The following is a 27,867-nucleotide window of genomic DNA, read 5'->3' on the forward strand; positions in this document are numbered from 1 at the left end:
CTCGAACGATCGCATCCTGGCTGGTTAACACCATCAAAAAGGCATACTCTACTCAGCAACTAATTATCCCGGAAGGCATCAGGGCACACTCTACCAGGGCAGTGGCAACTTCATGGGCAGCATACTGAAGGGTTTCACCAGAAACAATATGTAAAGCAGCGACCTGGTCATCTAGACCAGTGTTTCTCAACTCCAGTCCTCAAGGCGCCCCAACAGGTCATGTTTTCATGATTTCCCTCAGATGAAACAGCTGTGGTAATTACTAAGGCAGTGAAACTGATCAAATCACCTGTGCAAAATAATGGTATGCCTGAAAACGTGACCTGTTGGGGCGCCTTGAGGACTGGAGTTGAGAAACACTGATCTAGACATACATTTACTTCTCACTACAAAATTGACTCTGCTCAACTAACAACAGCAGACTTTGGCAGATCCATTATTAAAGCCAATTCCACAGCTCTTTAGTATAATAAAACCTTAATTTTTGCACCCTCCCGACTGGCGAGTTATTTCCCAGTGTGTGCTGCCATGAAGGCGTCAGGAAAACGGAAAATTGTATACTCACCTTTCCGTAATTTTCCTTTCCTGACGCATCTTCATGGCAGCACACAGGTTCCCACCCTGTTCTTAGATGATATATACAGAGAATGGTGGGGTCATCTCTCTTCAACTTTTATAGCTAGACCAATCCTGTCAGGTTGTGGAGGCGGAGTCACAACCCAGTGTGTGCTGCCATGAAGATGCGTCAGGAAAGGAAAATTACGGAAAGGTGAGTATACAATTTTCCATTTTATATCACTTTTTTCACACAAATAGTTTTTTTCGGTGACATTTGATCACCTCTGGGGTTTTAAATTTTTTTTATATAAATGAGAAAGGACAGACAATTAAACAAACAAACAAAAAAATGTATATATTATAGTCCGTCGGATAATTCGATCGTGTGTGGGCTCCAGCGGACTTTTTTTTCCCCAAAAGTTCGATGGACCTAGAAATGAAACATGTTTCAAATCTTTCCGACGGACTCGAGTCCGGTCGAAAAGTCCCCTCGTCTGTATGCTAGTCCGACGGACAAAAACCAACGCTAGGGCAGCTATTGGCTACTGGCTATCAACTTCCCTATTTTAGTCCGATCGTACGTCATCATGTACGAATCCGTCGGACTTTGGTTGATCATGTGTAGGCAAGTCCGTTCATTTGGAAAGTCCGTCGGACCAAGTCTGCCGTAAAGTCCGCTCGTGTGTACGCGGCATTCGTATAAAAAGGAAGGTGCCTGACACAATGAACAAAAGGTGGAGGAACTCTGGACTGACCCCTGACAATATCAATAAGGAATTATTTACCAATGCCCTAAGGCTGCATAGGTAAGTGCATTAATCTTTCACTTACATAGTTACATAGTTAGTAAGGTTGAATAAAGACACCAGTCCATCCAGTTCAGTGAGTGTGTGTGTGCGTGTCTACAATTCTCCTTATCCCTGTACATTGTGTCTCATTAAGATGCTCATCTATTATATTATTATTTATTAAGGTACCCATACAGCACTGTCAGTTTACGCAGCGCTCCACAAATACATTGCACACTCACATTGGTCCCTACCCTCAAGGAGCCCACAATCCAAGGTCCCCAACCCACATTCATATACTAGGGCCAATTTTGGACAGAAGCCAATAAACCTACCAGCATGTCTTTGGAGTGTGGGAGGAAACCGGAGTACCCAGACAAAACCCATGCAGGCACAGGGAGAACATGCAAACTCCAGGCAGGTAGTGTCATGGTTGGGATTCGAACCAGCGACCCTTCTTACTGCTAGATGAGAGTGCTACCCACTACACCACTGTGCTGCCCTTACAGTGCCTTCAAAAAGTATTCATACCCCTTGAAATTGTTACAACCAAAAACATAAACGTATTTTATTGAGATTTAATGTGATAGACCAACACAATGTGGCACATAATTGTGAAGCAGAAGGATAATGATAAATGGCTTTCAAATTTTTTTATAAATAAATATCTGAAAAATGTGGTGTGCATTTGTATTCAGCCCCCTTTACTCTGATACCCCTTATTAAAATCTAGTGGAACCAATTGCCTTCAGAAGTCAGCTAATTAGTCCACCTGCAGGGTCAGACTGATAACTCATGGAGCCCCCGGGCAATAGGAGATTATGGGGCCCCCAGGCAATCAGATTATGGGGCTACACAGTATACACACACAAACAGTATACAATCACACAGTATACACATATATGTACACACAGTATACACAGACAGATGTAAAAAAAAACAACACAGATTTATACATACTGTCCCTGGCTTTACTGAGGCTGGCAACCCTGATGGGGCCCCCTAGTGGCCCTTGGGTGTGTAATTTAATCTATGTATAAATATACCTGTTCTGTGAAACCCTCAGAGGTTTGTTAGAGAACCTTAGTGAGCAAACAGCATTATGAAGGCCAAGGAACACACCAGACAGGTCAGGGATAAAGTTTTGGAGAAGTTTAAAGCAGAGTTAGGTTATAAAAAAATATCCCAAGCTTTGAACATCTCACAGAGCACTGTTCAATCGATCATCCGAAAATTAAAAGAGTATGGCATAACTGCAAACCTACCAAGACATAGGCTGTCCACCTAAACTGCCAGGCCGGGAAAGGAGAGCATTAAATCAGAGAAGCAGCCAAGAGGCCCATGGTAATTCTGGAGGAGCTGCAGAGATCCACAGCTCAGGTTTGGAGAATCTGTCCACAGGACAACTATTAGTCTTGCACGCCACAAATCTGGCCTTTATGGAAGAGTAGCAAGAAGAAAGCCATTGTTGAAAGAAAGCCATAAGAAGTCCTGTTTGAAGTTTGCGCTGTGGGGGACACAGCAAACACGTGGAAGAAGGTGCTCTGACCAGATAAGACAAAGATTGAACTTTTTGGCTTAAAAGCAAAAAGCTATGTGTGGCGGAAAACTAACACTGCACATCACCCTGAACACACCATCCCTACCGTGAAACATGGTGGTGGCAGCATCATGTTGTGGGGATGCTTTTCTTCAGCAGGGATAGAGAAGATGGTCAGAGTTGATGGGAAGATGTATGGAGCTAAATACAGGGCAATCTTAGACCCCATACAAACCATACAACTTTTGTTGTCTGATTTCCTTTAGATTTACCAAAACCATGTAGTGCAAGGGCCTGCCTGATTGCATACAAATTGAAACTCTTAAGGTTTGACCTCATTATATATGGTTTTGGTAAATCTGAAGGAAAAAATCTACAGAAAATGGTATAGTGTGTATCCAACTTTAGAAGAAAACCTGTTATGCCCCATACACACGGTCGGACTTTGTTCGGACATTCCAACAACAAAATCCATGGATTTTTTCCGACGGATGTTGGCTCAAACTTGTCTTGCATACACACGGTCACACAAAGTTGTCGGAAAATCCAATCGTTCTAAACGCGGTGACGTAAAACACGTACGTCGGGACTATAAACGGGGCAGTGGCCAATAGCTTTTATCTCTTTATTTATTCTGAGCATGCGTGGCACTTTGTGCGTCGGATTTGTGTACACACGATCGGAATTTCCGACAACGGATTTTGTTGGTCGGAAAATTTTATGTCCTGCTCTCAAACTTTGTGTGTCGGAAATTCCGATGGAAAATGTGTGATGGAGCCCACACACGGTCGGAATTTCTGACAACAAGGTCCTATCACACATTTTCCGTCGGAAAATCGGATCGTGTGTATGGGGCATTAGAGTCTACAAAAGACTTGAGGCTGGGGCAGAGGTTCAACTTAAAGCAGGACAACGACCCTAAACAGACAGCCAGAGCTACAATGGAATGGTTTAGATCAGGGGTCTCAAACTGGCGGCCCTCCAGGTGTTGCGAAAGTACAAGTCCCATGAGGCATTGCAAGGCTTGACAATTACAAACATGACTCCCTCAGGCAGAGGCATGTTGGGACTTGTAGTTCCACAACAGCTGTAGGGCCACCAGTTTTAGACCCCTGGTTTAGCTCAAAGAATATTTGTGTGTTATGCCGCGTACAAACGACCGGACTTTACAGCATACTTGGTCCGGCGAACCTGAGTCCGTCGGACAATTCGATCATGTGTGGGCTCCAGCTGACTTTTTTTTCTCAAAAGTTTGACGGACCTAGAAATGAAACATGTTTCAAATCTGTCCGACGGACTCGAGTCCGGTCGAAAAGTTCGCTCGTCTGTATGCTAGTCCGACGGACAAAAAACGACGCTAGGGCAGCTATTGGCTACTGGCTATGAACTTCCATGTTTTAGTCCGGTTGTACATCATCACGTACGAATCCGTCGGTCTTTGGTTGATCGTGTGTAGGCAAGTCCGTTCATTCGGAAAGTCCGTCGAAAAAGCCACAGAACAAAGTCTGCCATAAAGTCTGCTTGTGTGTACGTGGCATTAGAATGACCCAGTCAAAGTCCAGACCTAAATCCAATTGAGAATCTGTGGCAAGCCTTGAAAATTGCTGTTCACAGATGCTCTTCATCCAATCTGACAGAGCTTGAGCTATTTTGCAAAGAAGAATGGCAACAAATCTCACTCTCTGGATGTGCAAAGCTGGTAGAGACATACTCAAAAATACTTGTAGCTGTAATTGCAGCAAAAGGTGGTTCTACAAAAGATTGAGTCAGGGGGGCTGAATACAAATTCACGCCACACCGGTTCACATATCTCCCGGGCGGCTGCGGAGCGCACTGCACGTCTTTAGCTCTGTTTCAGGGCCGAATTCAGGCAAAGATTCCGCCCTAATTCGTCCCTGAACCGGAGAATGGGGATGCACAGCGTTCCTGTGCGCTCCACAGCCAGTTTCAGTGTGAACCGAGCCTAAAGGTCTGTTTTCAAGGGTCAATCCACCCAGAACTAATTTTTTCAGTTTAGGTTTTCTCTTTCGTTTTCAGTTCTGTCGCTCCTCTGATGTCTATAAATCTAGACTTCTCCTGTTATTTCATACAGAGTGAAACACCTAAACACCTGTAGCACTGTTTACCCAATAGTCAGAGACAACCCTCAATGCACTTATCTCACACAGGTCTGGCTACTGAACCTTTCAATAATTTTCTCATTTGCCTCCACAATCTCTAGTAGTTCCTGGTATTCTCATTTACAAAAGCTACTTTGTAGTTGTAGCGCTGGTAGATTTACAATCTACCACAGGTTAGGTAAATTTAGTAAATAGTGTGTTAGGAAGGTTATTAGTTCGCCTCTGTTCCAGCTTGGCTGACGTTGTGTGTGTTTCCGTGCTGACCAGGTGTCGCTGTTGCTACTGGTCAGTGTTGGAAAGGCAACGTGTCGAAGTGTATGGATGCTCCTCTGTCTCGAAGACAAGCTCGGTGGAGGTGGTCCTCCGAGTTGCATTCTGGGAAGAGGGTATTTATGGGACAGACGCCATGTTCTAGGGTTCGTTTTACAGCCACCTGCTGGCCCTCCTGGCCGACAGGTATGCGTTAAGGAGCTACCTCGTGGTCCTCCGATCGGGAGGCCCACGATACAGCGGCGCAGGGGTGGGTCCAGAGGCTTGTCTGGGGCCTACCACCGCGGCCGAGGAATGGTCCTGAGCTGTCGGTCCTGTGTGACGAAGCTGGACAGCCGAGGAGATCCCAGGGGACCCGTCTTGGAGAGACCACGCGGTGAGCTGGTCTATAGAGGGGCCTGGTGACTCGGCTGGAGGACGTATCCAAAAGAAGTAACTATACAGCATAGTGTTGCTGGCTCGGCTTAAAGGTTCAGGCATTGTGACTGACTTTAACTGCAGAAAATCTGATACATCCTGTACCCCCCAAACAAGTCTGTGGCAGAGACTTTTGATTTGTGCTGCGTGCTGGCTGCTAGACCGGTGAGAGAGGCCTATCCAGACGAGCAAGGAGTGTGTCCCACAAGGGGAGCACATTCCACATAATTATCTGAATTCTACCAGGTCATTTGCCGCTAAGATTCTGCAGGAAAATATTTGAGTTTCTCCTGAAAGTTTCCTTTTCCGCCTCTTTCCTGCTACTTCCTAAAATTTGTCTGTTGAATAAAGCATTGAAAACGTACTCCAGTGTTGGTGCGTGTGTCGTCCAGAAGTAAACTCATCGGAACCCTAGACCCGATGCCGGTGAAACAGAGGGATGCAAGGTGAAGGTAACAGACCCGCTTAAACCAGCAGCTCCACCATGAGTTATTGCTACATAGTCAAAGTTCTAGGGGTATTTTACCTTTCACTCCCTGAAGTAGAATAGCTGTGAAGGTTTATGTGTGTATGTCTTCAGTCAGTCATACAGTATGTCACAATTGCAAGTGCTACTTCAAGGCTGAAGAAGCTTACAGATCCTCAATACTACTTGAATGAGAACACCCCCCCCACCACCACCACTCACCCCCCCATTACGGAACTCCTCTGGGAATAAGAGAACCCTATTGACAGGCTGGTTCCAAATATTTCTCACCTCCCCAGCTCACACCAATGGACTACACTCCTCCTCAGTGATTAACTGGTCCAAAAAATGTTCATAGCATAGATTGTTAACCTTTTTGAAAGACTACTGGTGCACACCCAGCAGTAGCTAAAGAAGCTATTCACTCTAGGAGGGAATTAAAAGGGTGGTGCAAGCATAATGCTCTCACCACCCTTCTAAACACAAAAAATGGAGCTGATGTTGCTCCCAATTAACAAAAGTTTCTCTGATCTGCCCAGTCCATGACAGACACAGCACACAGAACAGGAGAGCTGAAGCTGCATGCTCCACGCTCTCTGCCATCCCCGCCCCCGCTCATCTCAGAGTGGGCGGGAGGAGGAAGGGTAACTGCTTCCCGACCGCCTCACGCAGATATACTGCGGTAGAAGGGCACGTACAGGCAGAATAACGTACCTGTACGTGGCCCTTTAAGAGGCGGCTTGCGGGACACACATAACCCTTTCCTACCCCCCCAGTGGTTAACCCCTTCACTGCCAGTGTCATTTTTACAGTAATCAGTGCAATTTTATAGCACCGATCGCTGTAAAAATGACAGTGGTCCCAAAAATGTGTCAAAATTGTCCGATGTGTCCGCCATAATGTCGCAGTCACGATAAAAATCGCAGATCGCCACCATTACTAGTAAAAAGAAAAAAAATTAATAAAAATGCCATAAAACTATCCCCTATTTTGTAAACGCAATAAATTTTGCGCAAACCAATCGATAAACGCTTATTGCGATTTTTTTTACCAAATATATGTAGAAGAAACCGTATCGACCTAAATTGAAAAAAAAAGTTTTTTTTATATATATTTTTGGGGGATATTTATTATAACAAAAAGTTAAAAATAATGCGTTTTTTTCATATTGTCGCTATTTTGTTTATAGCGCAAAAAATAAAAACATAGGTGATCAAATACCACCAAAAGAGAGCTCTATTTGTGGGGGAAAAAAAAAAAGGATGTCAATCTTGTTTTGGAGCCACGTCACACGACCGCGCAATTGTCAGTTAAAGAGACGCAGTGCCGAATCGCAAAAAGTGCTGTGGTCTTTGGCCAGCGAAATGGTCCGGGGCTTAAGTGGTTAATAACCCTGCAGTCTTTGCTCATGTAGTATAATCACTACACGGGCAGAGAAAGGAATGTTGTCTGCCTGCTGACATCTCACATCCCATGCGACAGGTCATGCATGGCAGGATTCTATGGCAGTTATTTAGGTTAGTTAGTTAGGCGATAACTCTGCACTAGTTTCTATTTTGCTTTAAAATAGAAACTGACATGGGTGGTGCAGAAAGACTTGAAACAGGTCTATCTGCTTAGTTAATGTGGCACACGCCACTCCCAACAGATTCCTGTGCCATTATAGTGGCATAGGGAAGTATGTTAATTCTTAGGCATACTCAGAAGTAAAAGGGACACTTAGGCCGAACAAACAATTCAGTTATAAATATAGTGGATATTTTTTTTTCTGACATTCTTGGGATGTCTGATAGCATTCAGATATGGCTGTAAAATTACCCTCCCTAGAATTGTTTCCCATACATCTCATCTGCAATTCTACACAGACTACAACTGTAGATGTGGTGCAACATCCTACCATTGTCACCATATGATCTCACCCTTCAAGCTGCCATTCATTGTCCACCTTCCACATGACTAATGTCAGGAAAATGACACAGTATATGCTGCTACAGTCATACTGGACGGCTTTAAAAAAATGAAACCACTAGGCTAAAAAAAAAAAGGAGGCCCTGGATTACATTTAAAGGAGAAGTACAGGCAAAGATTCTTTGGCTGTATGTCTCCTGTGGATCACAGGAGTGCAGTTCTTTCTGCACTCCTGTGAGCTGTATTCAGCTAACAGCGGGCTGAAGCCCGCTGTCGGCTGACGGCACAGAGTCGGTCCAGGCTGGGAAAAGATCGCGACCATATGGCAGGATCCAAACAGGAGCCTGGACCGACAGCTGGCTAAGCCTCTCAGCTACAAGCTGAGGGCCTGAGCCAGCCGCTCCCCACAGTCCAGCCCTCCAATGAGCATTGGGAGGAGGGGCAGAGCAGACACTCCCCAGCTCTCTGCTCAGAGCGGCAGGGAGAACCGAACGATCTGTGTTGTTTAATCGCTTGGTTCTCAGTCTTAGAGCCGATGGGTGACAGATGCAGCATCGGACCAATGCTGCATCCACCTAGGTAAGTATGATTAAAAAACAAAAAATAAATAAAAAAACAAACAAACTTCTCTTTTAAAGAGTTAGCTACCACAAAACTGATGCCTGACTGAAGTTTTTTGCAGAGTTAGACAATTAAATAAGTTTTATAGGCACAGCATACACTTTTGTTTCAGAATATCAGCAGTTATAGCAATACAAACAATGGTTATGTTTGACAATCCAGTATGAGCTCACTTGAAAAATATCCTTTCGCCTGGGTTCACACATGTGCGGTGCAAATTGAAGCTCAGGTTTCACTAGGAAGCTAAAAATCAGTTGTTCAGAGGTTCCTCTGCGTTTTAGATGTGGATCAGAGAGCAGGGAGGGGAGGGGGTGTAGTGAGGAAGAGGAAGAAATCCATGTTCAGAATGCAATGCACCTGCGAATCAGATGCGTTCCCATAGAAGATAATGGGCTTGTAATTCGCACCGCAATGCCCAGGAAATGCACACTTTTTTGTGCAATGCGCAGTGCGAATGCAACATACATATGTGAACCAGATGCATTAATATGAATGTATTTTAAAATGTCCTGCGAATTGGCATTCACATAGGTGTGAACGGGGGCTTCATGTTGTGATTGATTTCTGTGCCGACTCTGTTTTCTGAAACATCTTGAGGGTCCAGAAGGCAGGCTCTGTAAAATGTGTGACAGAGCAGTGCCTACCCATAGGGCATAGTGAATATGTGCCACAGAATTAAACAAATGGAATGTGTTGGATTCTCAACAAAGTAAGTTTACAAATGTCACGATCATTCAGATTACTAGGAGTAAAATGTTGAAATATATGGTTTTAAAATTTTGACCGTAGATGCACTTTAATCATGTTGCAATTACTTCAGTTGCTGCAATTGTCTCCTACACCTCCAAAATCAAGATCTGCACTTCAAATAGTAATAGTAATAGTCAGCACACCCCACAACAATAAGATGGCATACTTCCCAACAGTCCTGGAATCTGCAGGACCGCCCCGGATTTTGATATAAATCTTGCAGTCCCGAAGATCCAAGCACTGTCCCGCATAACTATAATGCTCAAAGTTTTTCGGGACAGTGCTTGGATCTCCGGGACTGCAAGATTTATATCAAAATCCGGGGCGGTCCTGCAGATTCCAGGACTGTTGGGAAGTATGCCATCTTATTGTTGTGGGGTATGCTGACTATTACTATTACTATTTGAAGTGCAGATCTTGACTTTGTAAATATATGTCATTTCTTTGGCGTTAAATACTGGGGGGTTATGGCAGCAGGTAGCTCCATAACCCTGGTATCTTTATTTACAGCAGGCAGCCGACTTTCTGATAAAAGTGGTCCTAGCAGTGCAATGGTTCAGTCCAAAATCTAGGTTCAGACCAAACCGTTGGCTTTTCCCTATTCCTCAGCCCCTAACTGTATCTGTGGGTACAGGACATGCACTGTACTGTGTCACTCTGGATCTTTGTGTACACATGTGGTAGGACTTTTTTTTTATTAATCCTTAGGTTTATGTGACACTTATTTGCAGCACAGCAATTCATGAACACAGGGCTTTAAACAGGCATTTTACATTATATACAGACAGTGCCACCCATGATGCTAATGCCATAACACATGTGCTACCTGCCGACAGTGCCACCCATGCCGTCAATGCCATATTGTGCTGCAGACAGTGCCACCCATGCTGCCAATGGCATAATGTCATTGGCAGCATGGGTGGCACCGTCTCTGCAGGCAGAACATGCGTTTTGGCATTAGCAGGATGGGTGGCACTGTCTGTAGCACATTACGGCATCGACGGCATGGGTGAAAAAAATAAATATCACTTGTAGACAAACCTGCGTTTCAAGGTGGGGTCTGGGGAGGGGCCAGGGGTGGGGCTGAAAGAGGGACCAGGGGCGGGACCAGTGGTAGAGCTGAAGGGGGCCCCATCAGGTAGGCTGTATGGGGCCCCATGATTTCTATCAGCGGCCAAGTACACATGTACCAAAAGTTGGTTGGTTTCTGTTGAACTGGCCAGTATTCTGCCTGTGTGTACCAAGCTTAACCACTTGCTGACCGCCGCATGTACATATACATTGACAGAATGGCACGGACAGGCAAATGGGCGTACAGGTACGTCCCTTTAAATTTGCCACCGTGTGGTCGCGTGCGCGCCGCCGCACTCACGACCCTGCCGCGAGCTCCGTGAGTGTGATCGCGGGTCCCGCGGACTCGATGTCCGCAGGGATACCCGCGATCGTCTCACGGAGAGGAAGAACGGGAGAAATGCTGATGTAAACAAGCATTTCCCCATTCTGCCTAGTGACAGGACACTGATCACAGCTCACTGTAATCGGGAGCGGTGATCAGTGGCGTGTCACACATAGCCACGCCCCCACAGTTAGAATCACTCCCTAGGACACACTTAACCCCTGCAGCGCCCCCCTCTTGGTTAATCCCTTTAATGTGAATGGTCCCAAAATAGCGCCAAAAGTGTCCGATCTGTCCGCCATAATGTCGCCGTCACAATAAAAATCGCTGATCGCCACCATTACTAGTAAAAAAAAAATTATTAATAAAAATGCCATAAAACTATCCCCTATTTTGTAGACGCTATAACTTTTGCGCAAATCAATCAATAAACGCTTATTGTGATTTTTTTACCAAAAATATGTAGAAGAATACGTATCGGCCTAAAAAAAAATGTTTTTTTTATATATTTTTTGGGGATAATTTTTTTTTTTAATAGCAAAAAGTGAAAAAAAAAATATTGCCACAGAGGCGATCAAATACCACCAAAAAGAAAGCTCTATTTGTGGGGGAAAAAGGACGTCAATTTTGTTTGGGAGCCACGTCGCACGTCAGTTAAAGCGACTCAGTGCCGAATCGCACAAAGTGCTCTGGTCTTTGGCCAGCCAAATGGTCCAGGGCTTAAGTGGTTAAGACAGGAAAAGTCTGCCGTCTATCCCAATGAGTTGGTGTATGTTCTCTGACGTCTGTAGGCATTTCTATGGTGGCCGTACACTACAAAATTTGATAGTACAATCTCCTTTAGAATTACCAAAGCTATATAACAGGAGGGCACACTTAAGCCTCGTACACACGGTTCAATTGTTGGCAGGGGATTGATTGTCTGTTGAGAGACTGTCGTCCTAAAATCTTACTGTTAGTACGCTCCTTTTGACAATTGTTGTCCAATTTTCCGCCAACAAATGTTGGATGACAGGCTAGTAAGTTTTCGGCGGACAGCGGTTTGACGTCAGATTTTCGTATGGTCAGTACACAAATCTGTCACACAAAAGTGGAAAGTACAAACACGCATGCTCGGAATCAATGCTCACCAAACACAAAATTAGCAGAAGTGGCCCAAAGAGTGGCGCTCAAGGGCTGAAATTCCTCGAAGTACGTCACTACGTTCATGTTTGTGGCACGACAATTGTGTACCGTTAGTATGCAAGACAAGATCCAGGCACACGCCCTTTTGACAAAAATCAGACGCTCAGTTGGCCAGCAATTGTACCATGTGTACGAGACCCCATACACACTATTCGATTTTCTGCAGATTTTTGTCTGCAGAAAATCTAACAGTGTGTATGGGGCCTTAATCTGTTCAATCAATCAGTATCCAATCATCAGGTCCTTCTACTACATCGTTGATGGAGGTAGAACTAAATGAGATTGGATATTTAAATTGTATAGTGTATGGTGAGCATTAGTCTGCAACAAAGTTACACTTTGGCGCGCATTATTTACATAGATTGTGAATAACGCTTGACAGATAACTGCCGACTAGAGCGTAACCCCAGATATTTAGTGGCTCCCTCCATCTTTCAAAAACGTTCAGCACTTAGCCAGTGCTGCCTTACATACTTTATATTAGCGACAACTGCAGCTCTTTGAGGCTCGCTTCACATATGAGCTGTACGTGGCTCACAGCAGGGGTCCGCTGCGTGCTGGTTGACCATTTCAGGTTCACCAATTCAGACCTGAAAAGGACCAAAAGACGCACAGGACCCTCTGCGGAGATATGTGAACTGGCTCTATAAGGATGCGGGGATCCGAATCCAATACACAATGGTGTGAACCCAGCCTAAGTCCTTGTGCATGCCATCTCCTCCACAACTTCCTCCACAGAACACACACTAAAATGTTGCTGGGCAAGCATGACACACAATTCCGCCTCTGTTTACTCCCACACCATCACCTCCCTGTTTCTTCATTTTTTTACTCAGAACACAGACTGAAATGCAATGACTAGATTCTATGTAGTATTTCTGCCTTGCAGCCTTTAGTTGTGCACATTTACTTTCTCTGCTTGCTCTAGAAACTGAAAGAAAATTTAACATTGAATAACAATATTGAAGCTTTTCATTTTCAGGAAAACACGTGTAGGTTTTATTAATCTGCAGTGAACATTCACTTCCACTGATAGTTAGATAGGTATCTATCTCAGGTGAGAAGTGTACTTACTGTTGTACTTACTGTTGCTGGGTCTCTCACAATCAGCTCTGGTTGTTCCTTCCTCCTTCTCTGTGAGCTCAGTGCCTTGTCTGGGACTGTTTAAGGAAGATCAGCTCCACATCTAGCAGAACCGGTTTTTCTTGTGACAGGAGAAGAGGTGAAAGATTTGGCACTCTTCTGATATGTGATTACTTAAAGTGGAGTTCCACCCAAAAGTGGAACTTCCACTCATCGGATTCCTCCCCCCCTCCGGTGTCACAGTTGGCACCTTTCAGGGGGGTGCAGATACCTGTATATTACAGGTATCTGTACCCACTTCCGGCATAGATAGCCGCAGAATCTGCGGTTATTTACGCCACTTCCTGTCCCCCCCCCCCCCCCCGCTGTCTGCTGGGAAACACACGGGTCCCAGAGACAGCAGGGACCATCCGTATTGCGCTGCGCGACTCGCGCATGCGCAGTAGGGAACCGGGAAGTGAAGCCGCAAGCCTTCACTTCCTGATTCCCTTACCGAAGATGGAGGCGGCAGCACCCGAGGATATGTCTCAGAAACAAAACAAGTGGAAAAAAATATCAGCACTGTGAGATTTTCCTTTTTTGTTTTGTTCAGGTGACAACAGTCTTTATGACAGGATCTGAGAGGGAATTGTCCCAATGGGGACACACACAGAGCAATAAAAACGTTCCTATTCAACCTACCAATGCTTAAAGGGTAACTCCACTTTCGTGGGGGAAAAAAATTAGCAAATAAAGAAAAAATAATATAGCGCATATAATGTGACACTAATCATTTTGTAATTGAACATTATTAACCACTTGACCACTGGGCACTTAAACCCCCTTCCTAACCAGACCAATTTTCAGCTTTCGGTGCTCTCACACTTTGAATGACAATTACTCAGTCATACAACACTTTACCCATATGACATTTTTATCCTTTTTTTCACACAAATAGAGCTTTCTTTTGGTGGTATTTAATCACCGTTGGGTTTTTTATTTTTTGCGCTATAAAAGAAAAAAGACTGAAAATTTGGTAAAAAAATGAATTTTTCTTTGTTTCTGTTATAAAATTTAGCAAATTAGTAATTTTTCTTCGTAAATTTTGGCCAAAATTTATACCGCTACATATCTTTGGTAAAAATAAGTACAACTTGGTGTATATTATTTGGTCTTTGTGAATGTTAGAGAGTCCAAAAGCTACGGTGCCAATATCTGAAAATTGATCACACCTGAATTACTGACGGCCTATCTCATTTCTTGAGACCCTAACATGCCAGAAAAGTACAAATACCCCTCAAATGACCCCTTTTTGGAAAGAAGACATTCCAAGGTATTTAGAAAGATGCATGGTGAGTTTTTTTGAAATTGTCATCTTTTCCCACAATTCTTTGCAAAATCAAGATTTTTTTTTTCTTTTTTTTTTTTTTCACAAAATTGTCATATTAGAAGGTTATTTCTCACACACAGCATATGCATACCACAAATTACACCCCAAAACACATTCTGCTATTACTCCCGAGTATGGCGATACCACATATGTGAGACTTTTACACAGCGTGGCCACATACAGAGGCCCAACATGCAGGGGAGCACCTCCAGGCGTTCTGGAGCGCCCAGGCCAATTCTGACATTTCTCTCCTACATGTAAAAATCATAATTTATTTGCTAGAAAATTACATAGAACCCCAAAACATTATATATATATATTTTTTTAGCAAAGACCCTAGAGAATACAATGGCGGTTGTTGCAACTTTTTATCTCGCACGGTATTTGTGCAGCAATTTTTCGAACGCGTTTTTTTGGGGAAAGAAACAGTTTTGTGCTTTAAAAAAAAACAAAACAGTAAAGTTAGCCCAATGTTTTTGCATAATGTGAAAGATGAAGTTACGCCGAGTAAATAGATACCCAACATGTCACCCTTCAAAATTGCACACTCTTGTGGAATGGTGCCAAACGTCGCTACTTAAAAATCTCCATAGGTGACACTTTAAAATTTTTTCCTGGTTACATGTTTTGAGTTACAGAGGAGGTCTAGGGCCAAAATTATTGCTCTCGCTCTACCGATCGCAGCGATACCTCACATGTGTGGTTTGAACACCGTTTTCATATGTGGGCGGGACTTACGTATGTGTTCGCTTCTGCATGCGAGCACACGGACATGGGCGCTTTAAATTTTTTTTTTTTTTTTTTTATTGTTTATTTTACTTTATTTATTTTAGTTTGACACTTTTTCCCCCCCAAAAAATTTTTTGATCACTTTTATTTCTATTACAAGGAATGTAAACATCCTTGTAATAGGAATATGGCATGACAGGTCCTCTTTACAGTGAGATATGGGGTCAATAAGACCCCACATCTCACCTCTAGGCTGGGAAGCCTGAAATAATAATAAAAAAAAAACGATCTTGGCTTCGATCGTAGCGGTGAGTCGGTAGAAGCACCGGAGGGTGGCGGGAAGGGGGGGGGGCCTCCCCTCTCGCCTCCCATAAGAATGATCAAGCAGTGGAACAGCAGCTATGATCATTCCTATGGTGTAGGAAATCGCTGGCTGAAAAAGCTGATATCTGAATGATGCCTGTAGCTGCAACCATCATTCAGATATACCCGCTCAAAGTCAGGGACGTCATATGACTGTGGGCGGGAACTGGTTAAAAATTGCGGAGTATTGCGGGCTATTGCAGAGTATTGCGGGGTATATTGCAGAGTATTGCGGGGTATATTGCAGAGTATTGCGGGGTATATTGCAGAGTATTGCAGGGTATATTGCAGAGTAGTGCCCGCGTATATTGCAGAGTAGTGCCCGCGTATATTGCAGAGTAGTGCCCGCGTATATTGCAGAGTAGTGCCCGGGTATATTGCAGAGTAGTGCCCGCGTATATTGCAGAGTAGTGCCCGGGTATATTGCAGAGTAGTGCCGGGTATAATGCAGAGTAGTGCCGGGTATTATGCAGAGTATTGCAGGGTGTTATGCAGAGTATTGCAGGGTATAGTGCAGAGTATTGCAGGGTATAGTGCAGAGTATTGCAGGGTGTTATGCAGAGTATTGCAGGGTGTTATGCAGAGTATTGCAGGGTGTTATGCAGAGTATTGCAGGGTATAGTGCAGAGTATTGCAGGGTGTTATGCAGAGTATTGCGGGGTATTATGCAGAGTATTGCAGGGTGTTATGCAGAGTATTGCAGGGTGTTATGCAGAGTATTGCAGGGTGTTATGCAGAGTATTGCAGGGTATAGTGCAGAGTATTGCAGGGTGTTATGCAGAGTATTGCAGGGTGTTATGCAGAGTATTGCAGGGTGTTATGCAGAGTATTGCAGGGTATAGTGCAGAGTATTGCAGGGTGTTATGCAGAGTATTGCAGGGTGTTATGCAGAGTATTGCAGGGTGTTATGCAGAGTATTGCAGGGTGTTATGCAGAGTATTGCAGGGTATAGTGCAGAGTATTGCAGGGTGTTATGCAGAGTATTGCGGGGTATTATGCAGAGTATTGCAGGGTATTATGCAGAGTATTGCAGGGTGTTATGCAGAGTATTGCAGGGTGTTATGCAGAGTATTGCAGGGTGTTATGCAGAGTATTGCAGGGTGTTATGCAGAGTATTGCAGGGTGTTATGCAGAGTATTGCAGGGTGTTATGCAGAGTATTGCAGTGTTGGCTGAGCATTGAGGGATGGATGGATGTGACAGCAATTGTCACTGAGCACCGCTGTGGGCACTACACATCCAGCCCACAGCGGTGCTGCCATCCGATCCCTCCCCCTCTCCCCTCGCACTGTACCGATCGATACAGAGAGGGGAGGGAGGAACCGGCGTCATGAGATGACGCCGGTCTGTTGACATGTGATCGCTCCGTCATTTGACGGAGCGATCACATGGTAAACGGCCGCGACCAGCGGCCGTTTACCGTGATCCGTGATGCGCCGGGTCCTCTGGACCCGGCGGTCACGGAAGTTCTCGGGTGCGCGCCCCAGGGGGCGCGCGAGAGCAGTATTCTGGGAGGACGTCCATGGACGTCCACCCAGAACTAGCCGACCGCGCTGTTGCCGTCTTTCGGCTATGGCCCGGTCGGCAAGTGGTTAAAAATTACCTTTCCTTTTCAATCTGCAGCCAATGTGATTTTCTGGGAATACTTTGCAATATGGCTAGCTGGAGTTTTCTGTACACAGAATGTGTTCTGACCACTCCCCAGAAACATAATTTCCTGCTTGTGTGATTGGCTCACCAATTTTCCCAGAAGTCTGCTTAAGATACAAGTCAGATTTCAGGCATCCCTTGCAACAAAAATGTCATTTCTTGAGAGATACTTTCAATAGGAACCCGTCTAAAGGGATGCAGGCCCAGCAGATTTCCTCATTAGTGCCCTTTAGCTCCACACCTGACAGGTAATTATGAAACCACTCCCATTAGACCTACTCAGAACAGAGACACAGAGAAACACACATGGATTTCTTCAGAATAACAACAGGTAGGAATCTGCAACAAAATTTGTTATAATCCTTGCAATGTATATTGATTACCCAGAGGGGAATGTTTTTTTCTCAACAAAAGCGGAGTTACGCTTTAAAGTAACACTAAACATTATAATTTTTTCACAAAAATATTCTATACATATTTGCTACATATGACTCTTTGGTCTATTTGTCACAAAATTGCTTCTTTACTGTGATTTTCTCCCTCCTTGTAATGTCCTTCATGAGCTCCTTAACCTCTCCTTTTCCTCCTCACTGCTGTTTGGAAGTGCGTGCTAGTTGCAGTCACATGCACTGTTCTATGAACACTGCAAATCTTATAGTCCACAGGCCCTAGTTCATCTTGGGAGTAAGCAAGATAGGGTGGCTGTGGCATACAGTGGGTGGGACCATGGAGAACAAACATAGCCACCCTCTTACAGAAAGTGGATTCACAGCAGCAAAAAAAAAAAGAATTTGGAGAAGGCTAAGAGCAATGGAAGGTATTTTTTTTTTTTTTTAGTTAAGAATATATAGACTGGAGAGAGAGGAAGGAGGAGCTGCTTTCTTTGCAGTTTGTGATCTGTGAGTACAGAGGGGCGGCTCTGATGTGTGGAGGGACACCTGGGGGCACTTGATGTAAGGGGGGATTTTGATGTGTGGAGGCACTCTGATGGGGACACCAGATGTAAGGGGGCACTCTGATGGGGACACCAGATGTATAGGGGACTCTGATGGGGACACGAAATGTAAGGGGGCACTCTAATGGGGACACCAGATGTAAGGAGGGACTCTTATGGGGACACCAGATGTAAGAAGAGACTCTTATGGGGACACCAGATGTAAGAAGGGACTCTGATGGGCACACCAGATGTAAGAAGGGACTCTGATGGGGACACCAGATGTAAGAAGGGACTCTAATGGGGACACCAGATGTAATGAGGGACTCTGATGGGGACACCAGATGTAAGGAGGGACTCTGATGGGGACACCAGAGGGACTCTGATAGGAACACCTGATGTAAGGAGGGACACCGATGGGGACACCTGATGTAAGGAGGGACACCGATGGGGACACTTGATGTAAGGAGGGACACCGATGGGGACACTTGATGTAAGGAGGGACACCGATGGGGACACTTGATGTAAGGAGGGACACCGATGGGGACACCTGATGTAAGGAGGGACACCGATGGGGACACTTGATGTAAGGAGGGACACCGATTGGGACACCAGATGTATAGGGGGGCTCAGATGGCGACACTTTATGTAGGTGGTTTTATTTTATTTTACATATGGATGGAAATATGGTCTTTCTTTGAAGTTTGTGATCTGCGAGTACAGAGGGGAGGGGGGCGACTCTGATGTGTGGAGGGAAACATTGGGGCACTTGATGTAAGGGGGATTGTGATGTGGAGGGACTCTCATGGGGACACCAGATGTAAGGGGGCACTCTGATTTCGCAAGCCTGTTGCTTGTACTATTCTGTGCAGTCTTTGGCCCCACCCCTTAGTTCATTTAGGCGATGGAGCTGTCATTCGGTGGGAGCCTTCGTCGGCAGTGCAGCTTTTTTTTTTTGGTATGGTTCAGGCCACATGCACCTTTTCTGACCTGCTGGGCTGCATGCTCTGTTAAGGGTCTTTTATGAATTTTGCGGGCAGGGCCCCCCACGCCACTATTTATCCACTAGACATCCGCGCTATGGCCGAATGACGGCCAAAACACGGATCTGCATTCCCGGGAGGCCGTCATATGATGGCCTCCCCTGTGCACGCTCCCTGCGCGCGTCCTACAGAGCACGCGCCGGGCGCGCTGTGATCACCGAGTCACTGAGACTCGGCTGATCACCGATCCGAGTAAGGGGCCGGTCCCAGCCCCTTACCATGTGATCAGCTGTCAGCCAATGACAGCTGATCACATGATGTAAACAAAAGATTGGTAATCGTTTTTTTTTTTACTCACGCTGACAGCGCGAGTAGAAAAAAAAGCTGATCACTGGCTGAGATGTCAGGGACATCGGTGCCGAAGTGGAAGAGGCACATCTGCCTCATCAGTGCCACCTAACAGTGCCCACAAGTGCCACCTAACAGTGCCAACAAGTGCCACCTATCAATGCCCACCTGTAGTGTCAATCAGTGCCACCTGCCAGTGCTGCCCATCACTGCCACCCATCAGTGCCCATCACTGCCACCCATCAGTGCCCATCACTGCCGCCTCATCAGCGTACATCAATGAAGGAGAAAAATTACCTGTTTTAAATTTTTTATAACAAAATATAAAAAAATAAAATTTTTTTTTTTTTTTTTTTAAATTCAGGTTTTTACATTTTTTTTAACAAAAAGTAAAAACCGCAGAGGTGATCAAATACCACCAAAAGAAAGCTCTATTTGTGGTGAAAAAAATTATAAAAATTTCATTTGGGTACAGTGTTGTATGACCGCGCAATTGTCATTCAAAGTGCGTCAGCGATGAAAGCTGAAAATTGGTCTGGATAGGAGGGGGGTTTAAGTGCCCTGTAAGCAAGTGGTTAAAAAGAATTTGGTGTGGGAATTCGCCTCAAAATCCATACCAGACCCGAAAGGCCTGGTATGGATTTTATGGGTGACCCCATGCCATTTTTTTCATTTTTTTTTTTTTTTTAAATGCTGCCAATTCTTCTTCTCTTTTTCAGCTGACAGCTGAACCCAGCTGACAGCTAAGGACTCATCTGTTGTTAAGGTGGGGCGTCAGCCCGGTCCATAACATCCAGCTATTTACACTGTTTGTTAAATTACCGCATGCTTTCATAAACTAGCACATGTGGTATCTTACCGCATATTCGGATGCAGTAAGGCTACTTTCACATTGGGGCGTTGGGGGCTATTTTTAGCACCGCTTTACCGCCATTTTTTAGGAGGTTTTCGGCCATTAGCGGGGCGCTTTTAACCCCCGCTAGCAGCTGAAAAACGGTTCGGCGGCGCTGCCCATTGATTTCAATGGGCAAGGGCGCTTTAGGAGTGGTGTATACACCACTCCTACAGCGCTGCAAAGATGCGACTTGCAGGATTTTTTTTGGCGTCCTGCCAGCGCACCACTCCAGTGTGAAAGCACTCGGGCGTTCACACTGGAGTGAGAGGAGAGGCTATGCAGGCGCTATTTTTAGCGCTATAGCGCCTGTAAAGCACCTCAGTGTGAAAGCAGCCTAAGATACCGCATTGTGAATGGAGCCCACTATTGCCAATGTTAGCTGGATATTAGAGAAGAGCAAAGAATAACACAGGACTGTATACTTTTGCTTTATCAACTACTGCAAAACACTGACTTTTAGGATCATGAACAATTATGGAGGACACTGTTGCAAATGGGAATACCTAAACGCATAACTCATTTGATAACAAGCATTTACAAAAATTAAGAAGCTGCAGTGAGAACTGAATATAGCAATAATGATTGGTTTCCAATTACAGGCAGGGATAAATCTTGTCACCTTATCTGTTCATCTGATAGGGTGAGGCCATCTTCAGAAATACAGATTTGGAAGAAAAGTCTGCTGGTATCAAAGTTGGCGGGCGAAACATAAACAAGCTGCATTATGAAGATGACAACGCTTGTCACCAGCAACAAACAAGATATGTTATATCAACTGAGAAAAGTCAAAGCTGAAAGTCGTAACATGGGATTAGAACTGAATATAAATTACACCTCCTCTCTTTCCATTCTTGTCTTGTCTGTTTCTCCTTCTCCCTTCTGGCCTAATTCTACATCTTCTCTCTCTCTCTCTCTCTCTCCTCTCTCCTCTCTCCTCTCTCCTCTCTCCTCTCTCCTCTCTCCTCTCTCCTCTCTCCTCTCTCCTCTCTCCTCTCTCCTCTCTCCTCTCTCCTCTCTCCTCTCTCCTCTCTCCTCTCTCCTCTCTCCTCTCTCCTCTCTCCTCTCTCCTCTCTCCTCTCTCCTCTCTCCTCTCTCCTCTCTCCTCTCTCCTCTCTCCTTTCTCCTTTCTCCTTTCTCCTTTCTCCTTTCTCCTTTCTCCTTTCTCCTTTCTCCTTTCTCCTTTCTCTCACGTTTGCTATCCCCACTTCACCCTGTCCCTCCCTATCTCACCCCTCCACCCCCCCCCCTCTTTTTTTTTGTTTTGTTTGTTTATTTTGATTTGTCTGTTAGTCTTACCATGTCTTAAACCTCCGAGTCCAGTTATTTATTCCCATTTTCAGCACTGTCGCTGGATGCTTCTACTGTTTGCCTTTACATTTTGAAAAGGTATTTTGTTCCCCTGTGTGGGACCATTTTGCCTTTCTTTTCTTCAGGCCTGTATTTTGGCATTGTCTTACTCAATAAAAAATGATTATACCAGAACTGAATATAAACAAGACGGAGATCACAAACACAGAAAATGACTATGATTTTAAGCTTAATGGTGATATAATAGAAATTGTAAAGCATTTTAATCTACTGGGCTCTTTCATAAACAAGGGCAGCCATTAGCAGTGATGAAAAACTCCACAGAAAAGCATTTGGTAGATAATGAAGACGCAACAAGCTATTCAAAGGTAAGGAAATTACACTGAAAACAAAAGATCAGACTCAGTCCATGTACTCATTTTCCCAGTTGTTGAAGTGGAGTTCCACCCACTTTTACAAATCTTCAGCATCCCTCACTAAACTGTGCACTGCAAACGAATTGGATATGTTTACATTTTTTTTCTCAGCACCTACTGTATATCTGCTGTATTCATTTTTCACTTCCTCCTCCCTGGCCGTGGCTCATCGCATCATTTCCTGTTTGCAATGCCTTCTGGGAAGGGGCGGCAACTTCCTCTGACACTGCTGTTGCTATGGAAACCTGACCTGAAACCTGTTACACTGCTTGTGCTGCATTGAGCATGTGCGAGATCTGCAAGGATGAGATCCAGGAAGAAATACAGTCTGGCTTCAGATGCCCACACTTAAGATGGCCACAGCCTGCTGTAAGTTTATAAAATAACAAACTACTGCTATAAACGAACAAAACAGACCTTAGTTTACAGACTAACTTTACTAGAATACATTAAGCTTGTGTATTATATGGGTATTTTTATTTAAAAAGTATAATTTTGGCCGGAACACCACTTTAATTACGGCAGTGAAAGCTGGAATCAAAGCATACCGGACAGAAAGAATATTGATTAATTTGAGATATGATGCTGGAGAAGGATTTTATGTGTGCTGTGGACAGTCTGTAGAACAGATCGATTTTGGAGGAGATCAAACTGACTATGTCACTAGAAGCCCATAAGATGAAGTTATGACTGTCCAATTTTGGTCACACTGTCAGAAGGAGAAGGAAATAATGTTTGGTAAGATCGAAGGAACCAGGCAAAGAAGGAGGCACTCTACTAGTTGTCCACGACATTAATCACAGCTGTGGGGATGACACTAGAAAATTATTGCAAGACTAGCAAAAAATCAACTTCCCTTTAGATCTCTCATTCATCAAATCACTAGGACTTGGACTCAAGTTGATGGCACTTAACACAAACTCCTGAGACTTCTATGTGTGCATAAACACATAGGTTAACATGGAGGGATGTTTAGAGGCAGAAAAAAAACCCCACATCAAATGTCTGTAAAACAGGCATTTGTTAGCTCAAGTGTGCATGAGGCCTTGAACCTACCCCCGCTCTGTACCAGGGGAACCACTGCATTCAAAGCATATATGCATGCTTTTGGAGATGTTTTACATAACCCCAGCACATAACCGTGTAGAGCTGCATTTTCTAAATGATCTCAGTGTGCAGCTGTATGCAGCGACAACAAGTCCCGGGAGAGTGATTGCGCAGGCTCTACATGCTGTACAACCCCCATGTACGATTATGTGCATGAAGCCTATGTCCTGTTGGCCAGGGAATCCACCCATCATACTTGGCCATTAGAGAGGTCCCTGTTCTACAGCCTAGGATTTAGTTTTCAAGCTTCTCCAAGCACACAACTTTGTTTTAAGACTAGAGCCTGACACACAGTCAGAAAATCTGAAGTTCAATTTAGTCTGATGAACGATCTGCCGATTTTCTTATAATGCCGCGTACACACGGTCGGACTTTTCGTCTACAAAAGTCCGACGGACGCCGATGGACTAAAGCTGGCTGACAATCCGATCGTGTGTGGGCTTCCCTGGACTTTCAGTGGACTTTCAGCGGACTTTCAGCGGACTTTTCCAGCCTCAAATCTGACGGACTTTAGATTTGAAACATACTTCAAATCTTTACGTCGTAACTACGCCGGACCCAGAAATCCGCTCGTCTGTGTGCTAGTCCGACGAACAAAAACCCACGCTAGGGCAGCTATTGGCTACTGGCTATCAACTTCCTTATTTTAGTCCGGTGTACGTCATCACGTACGAATCCGTCTGACTTTTGTGCGATCGTATGTAGGCAAGTCCGTTCGTAAGAAAGTCTGCCTCAAGTCTGCCAAAAGTCCGCCGAAAGTCTGTCAGACGGGCTGTCGGACTTTTGTAGACGAAAAGTCCGACCGTGTGTACGCGGCATTAGTATGCTGTTTTTGACAGCCAATTACAAATTTTCGTCAGACAAAAACTGGATGTGCAGGCTCCAAAATTTTTGTCTGATGTGACCACAACGTCCGATTTTCTTTTCATTAGTATGGTTTTCTGCCCAAAAAAAAAATGTTTTCAACACATTACGTCACTTCTGACGTTGAATTCTGTAGGTCGAAAATTTTTTGATGGTGAGTACCCTCTACAGTTTTGAATTGAGACTAGCATCCAGCAATAATCTGACCATGTGTACAAGGCTTTAGGGTTGTTAGGCATAACTACCAATGCTGTTCTCATATATTTCATTTTAAAGTTTTTATGTCGTCACTTATATTTAAAGGGAAGCTGTCTTTTATTCTGCAAACATATATTATGAGTAATTTTGTTCATCTGAAAGATATGTTTGGTGAGTTTTAACATTTGTAATTGGTTGCTATACCAGTGATGGCAAACCTTGGCACTCCAGATGTTTTGGAACTCTATTTCCCATGATGCTCCACTACACTGCAGAGTGCATGAGCATCATGGGAAATGTAGTTCCAAAACATCTGGGGTGCCAAGGCTCGCCATCACTGACCTATACCCTTCCCTTGTCAAACGTTTCCCACCCATCGCTGTAACTCATGACTATCCCCTACCTGCGTCAGCTTTTTTTGCCTTCACTATTACCTAATACTCCCCTTCTTCACCCCCTTTTTTTTCTTCCTCTGTACGCCTCCCCTCTAGATGGAACAACCATAAATACATTAATCAATAATACCTACAAAATTCATCTAATTTAACGTTAGGGGATTAAACACCCCTGAAAAATGTACCCGAGTCTTTAGAGGACTTTGGAAACGCATCACATTCTTGCAAGAAACTCATTTCAGGAAAGTGAACCCCCTGAAACTAGCTAACTCTAGTTACCCTATATTTTATCATAGCTATTCCCTGAACTCTAAGTCCAGGGGAGTAAGAATCCATATCTCTAAAAACCTTCATTTGGGTTCTGACGGAACACCTCAATCTCCTCCTTAAGGGTAGCATTAATGGACAGCCAGTAACACTTGCTAATCTATATGCTCCTAATTCCAGCCAGCTCAGTTTCCTGGAATAGCTTAGAAGCCCTCTCAAACTTTGCAAAGGGATTGTGTATAGTAGGTGGAAACTTTAATATGGCATTGCTAGATGTCTCTCCTGTGGCACCTCACATATGCCCTATACCTTTTTGAAATTCTTTGAGAACTCCTACATGGGGAACTATTGGTGTATTTTTGGAGACGCATGCATAGTGACATTAAGGACTGCACGTTCTTCTCCTCTGCTCACAACTCATATTCTCACCTGGAGCATTTTTTTATTCATTATATAGCTCCCATTGGTCAATGAATCCACAATTGGAAATATCACCTTTTCAGATCACAACCCAATCAGCATGACACTAATGCCCCGTACACACGGTTGGATTTTCCGACGGAAAATGTGTGATAGGACCTTGTTGTCGGAAATTCCGACCGTGTGTAGGCTCCATCACACATTTTCCATCAGATTTTCCGACACACAAAGTTTGAGAGCAGGATATAAAATTTTCCGACAACAAAATCTGTTGTCGGAAATTCTGATCGTGTGTACACAAATCCGGCGGACAAAGTGCCACGCATGCTCAGAATAAATAAAGAGATGAAAGCTATTGGGCACTGCCCCGTTTATAGTCCCGACGTACGTGTTTTACGTCACCGCGTTTAGAACGATCGGATTTTCCGACAACTTTGTGTGACCGTGTGTATGCAAGACAAGTTTGAGCCAACATCTGTCGGAAAAAATCCTAGGATTTTGTTGTCAGAATGTCCGAACAAAGTCCGACCGTGTGTATGGGGCATAACACTAGGACCCACAACTTGTACTAGAGGTCATTAGAAAATAAATGAGTCTCCTCAACGATGAGCAGATTGAAAAAAGATCTAGAACATTATTTCTCGAAATTCTTCATAAATGGCACTTCTGACATTTCCCCCACAAATAGCTGAGAGTCTCACAAATGTTTCATCCGTGGCAACCTAATTAAAGTGGGGTCCCATCTCAAAAATAAAGACTAGTCACAATTCAATCATTACTGGATAAAGAAATGCTTTAGAGAATACTCATAAAAACCCTTAGCTATAGTCTATGATTTGGATCATAAACAGGCCAGTGCCAGACTGAATGTCCTTCTATTGACTAAAGCCAAAGCAAAGACAATTTTATGAGCTTGGTGGTAACGTAGGTAGACCCCTAACATGTTCCCCTAAGAAAAATTGTCTACATTGCTATATACCACATACAGTATTACCTCTCCACAGGGGTATAAACTGAACAAGTCAGAAGAAATAGCTGAATGTTTCAGGCGCTTCTATAAGGGCTTATATAAAATACCACAAACTCAGCCCTTAACGAGGAACAACCTCAGGCAATTGATTCATACAATACCAACACAGGCCTTTCTAAACTGCCCCTTCAAGTACCGAATCTCTCGACACTCCACTAACACACCCCGAAGTTCAAGCCGCTCTCAAATCTATGAAAAATGGAAAAGCACCAAGCCCCAATGGGTTCACACCCCTCCATTACCATACATTCTCAGACACGCCCATACCACGCTTCCTTCATGTGTATTATTTGCTTTTACTTGGGACTCATTTTCCCACTGATCCTCTCTGAGCATACATTTCTCTTATCCCAAAACAAGGTTCCCAACACTTCCCAATCAGCTAATTACTACGCAGTAGGGTTGCTAGGGTGCGGGGGGGGGGGCAGGTGACACCTGCCAGAGGGGTGACACCTGCTGTCAGTGGTACCACTAATGCCGCACTGTGCTCACCCACCTGCTGTCTCACACAGCGGAGCGGAACGAAGCTGCCTCTCCCTCCTCTCTGTTTACATCTACACAGGACGGGGAGGCAGCTTCGGTCCACTTTGCTGTGTGAGAGGGAGGAGGGAGTCTGAGGGACAAACTGCTGTGCCTATCCCGCGCTGTTCTGTGGTCTGTAGTTTAATGCAATACAATGGACATGTGCTGGGGGGGCGCTATGGGAGGGGAGAGGGTGGTCTGAACTGAGGGGGGGTCTGCACTGATGGAGGTACGATCTGCACTAATGGATGGGGATCTGTACTGATGCAGGGGGGAAGTCTGCACTGATGAAGGGGGGTCTGTACTGATGGAGGAGGGATCTGTACTGATGGAGGAGGGATCTGCACTGATGGAGGGGGTCTGTACTGATGGAGGGGGGGTGGTCTGCACTGAGACGGGTCTATACCGATGGAGAGGGGGTCTGCATTGAGGGGGGGGCTATTTATTTATTTTATTTATTTCAGGTACTTATATAGCGCCGTCAATTTACGCAGCGCTTTACATATACATTGTACATTCACATCAGTCCCTACCCTCAAGGAGCTTACAATCTAAGATCCCTAACTCACATTCATACATACTAGGGACAATTTAGACAGGTTCCAATTAACCTACTAGCATGTCTTTGGAGTGTGGGAGGAAACCGGAGTACCCGGAGGAAACCCACGCAGGCACAGGGAGAACATGCAAACTCCAGGCAGGTAGTGTCGTGGTTGGGATTCAAACCAGCGACCCTTCTTACTGCTAGGCAAGAGTGCTACCCACTACACCACTGTGGCGGCTATAATTTTTTACACACCGGGTGATACCAACCCTAATCTCCCTACTTAATACAGATCTAAAACTCTTTACCAAAGTTTTAGCATACCGACTACTGCCCTATCTGCCCGCCCTTGTTCATGGGGATCAAGTGCACTTCATTCCAAACAGAGAGGCCAGAAGCAATACTCGTGGAGTTTTGAATCTGA

The 27,867-nt window shown here is 44.6% G+C and overlaps 1 protein-coding gene across 4 annotated transcripts in view; it reads right to left on the reverse strand.

Annotated features, from left to right (window-relative positions):
• EPS8L1 (EPS8 signaling adaptor L1) overlaps positions 1-27,867 on the reverse strand; it is a 349,361-nt gene that overhangs the window by 199,375 nt on the left and 122,119 nt on the right. The window contains exon 1 of one of the 4 annotated variants that reach the window (XM_073602316.1): positions 13,094-13,197. The exons of 2 other annotated variants lie outside the window; for them this stretch is intronic. The gene's annotated coding sequence lies outside the window, so the exon portion shown is untranslated. Of the gene's footprint in view, positions 1-13,093; positions 13,198-27,867 lie in introns of those variants that run through there. One more of the 4 variants, XM_073602317.1, reaches the window with a different exon arrangement.

Source organism: Aquarana catesbeiana, linkage group LG10 (genome assembly GCF_042186555.1).
Source record: "Aquarana catesbeiana isolate 2022-GZ linkage group LG10, ASM4218655v1, whole genome shotgun sequence".
NCBI lineage: Eukaryota > Metazoa > Chordata > Amphibia > Anura > Ranidae > Aquarana > Aquarana catesbeiana.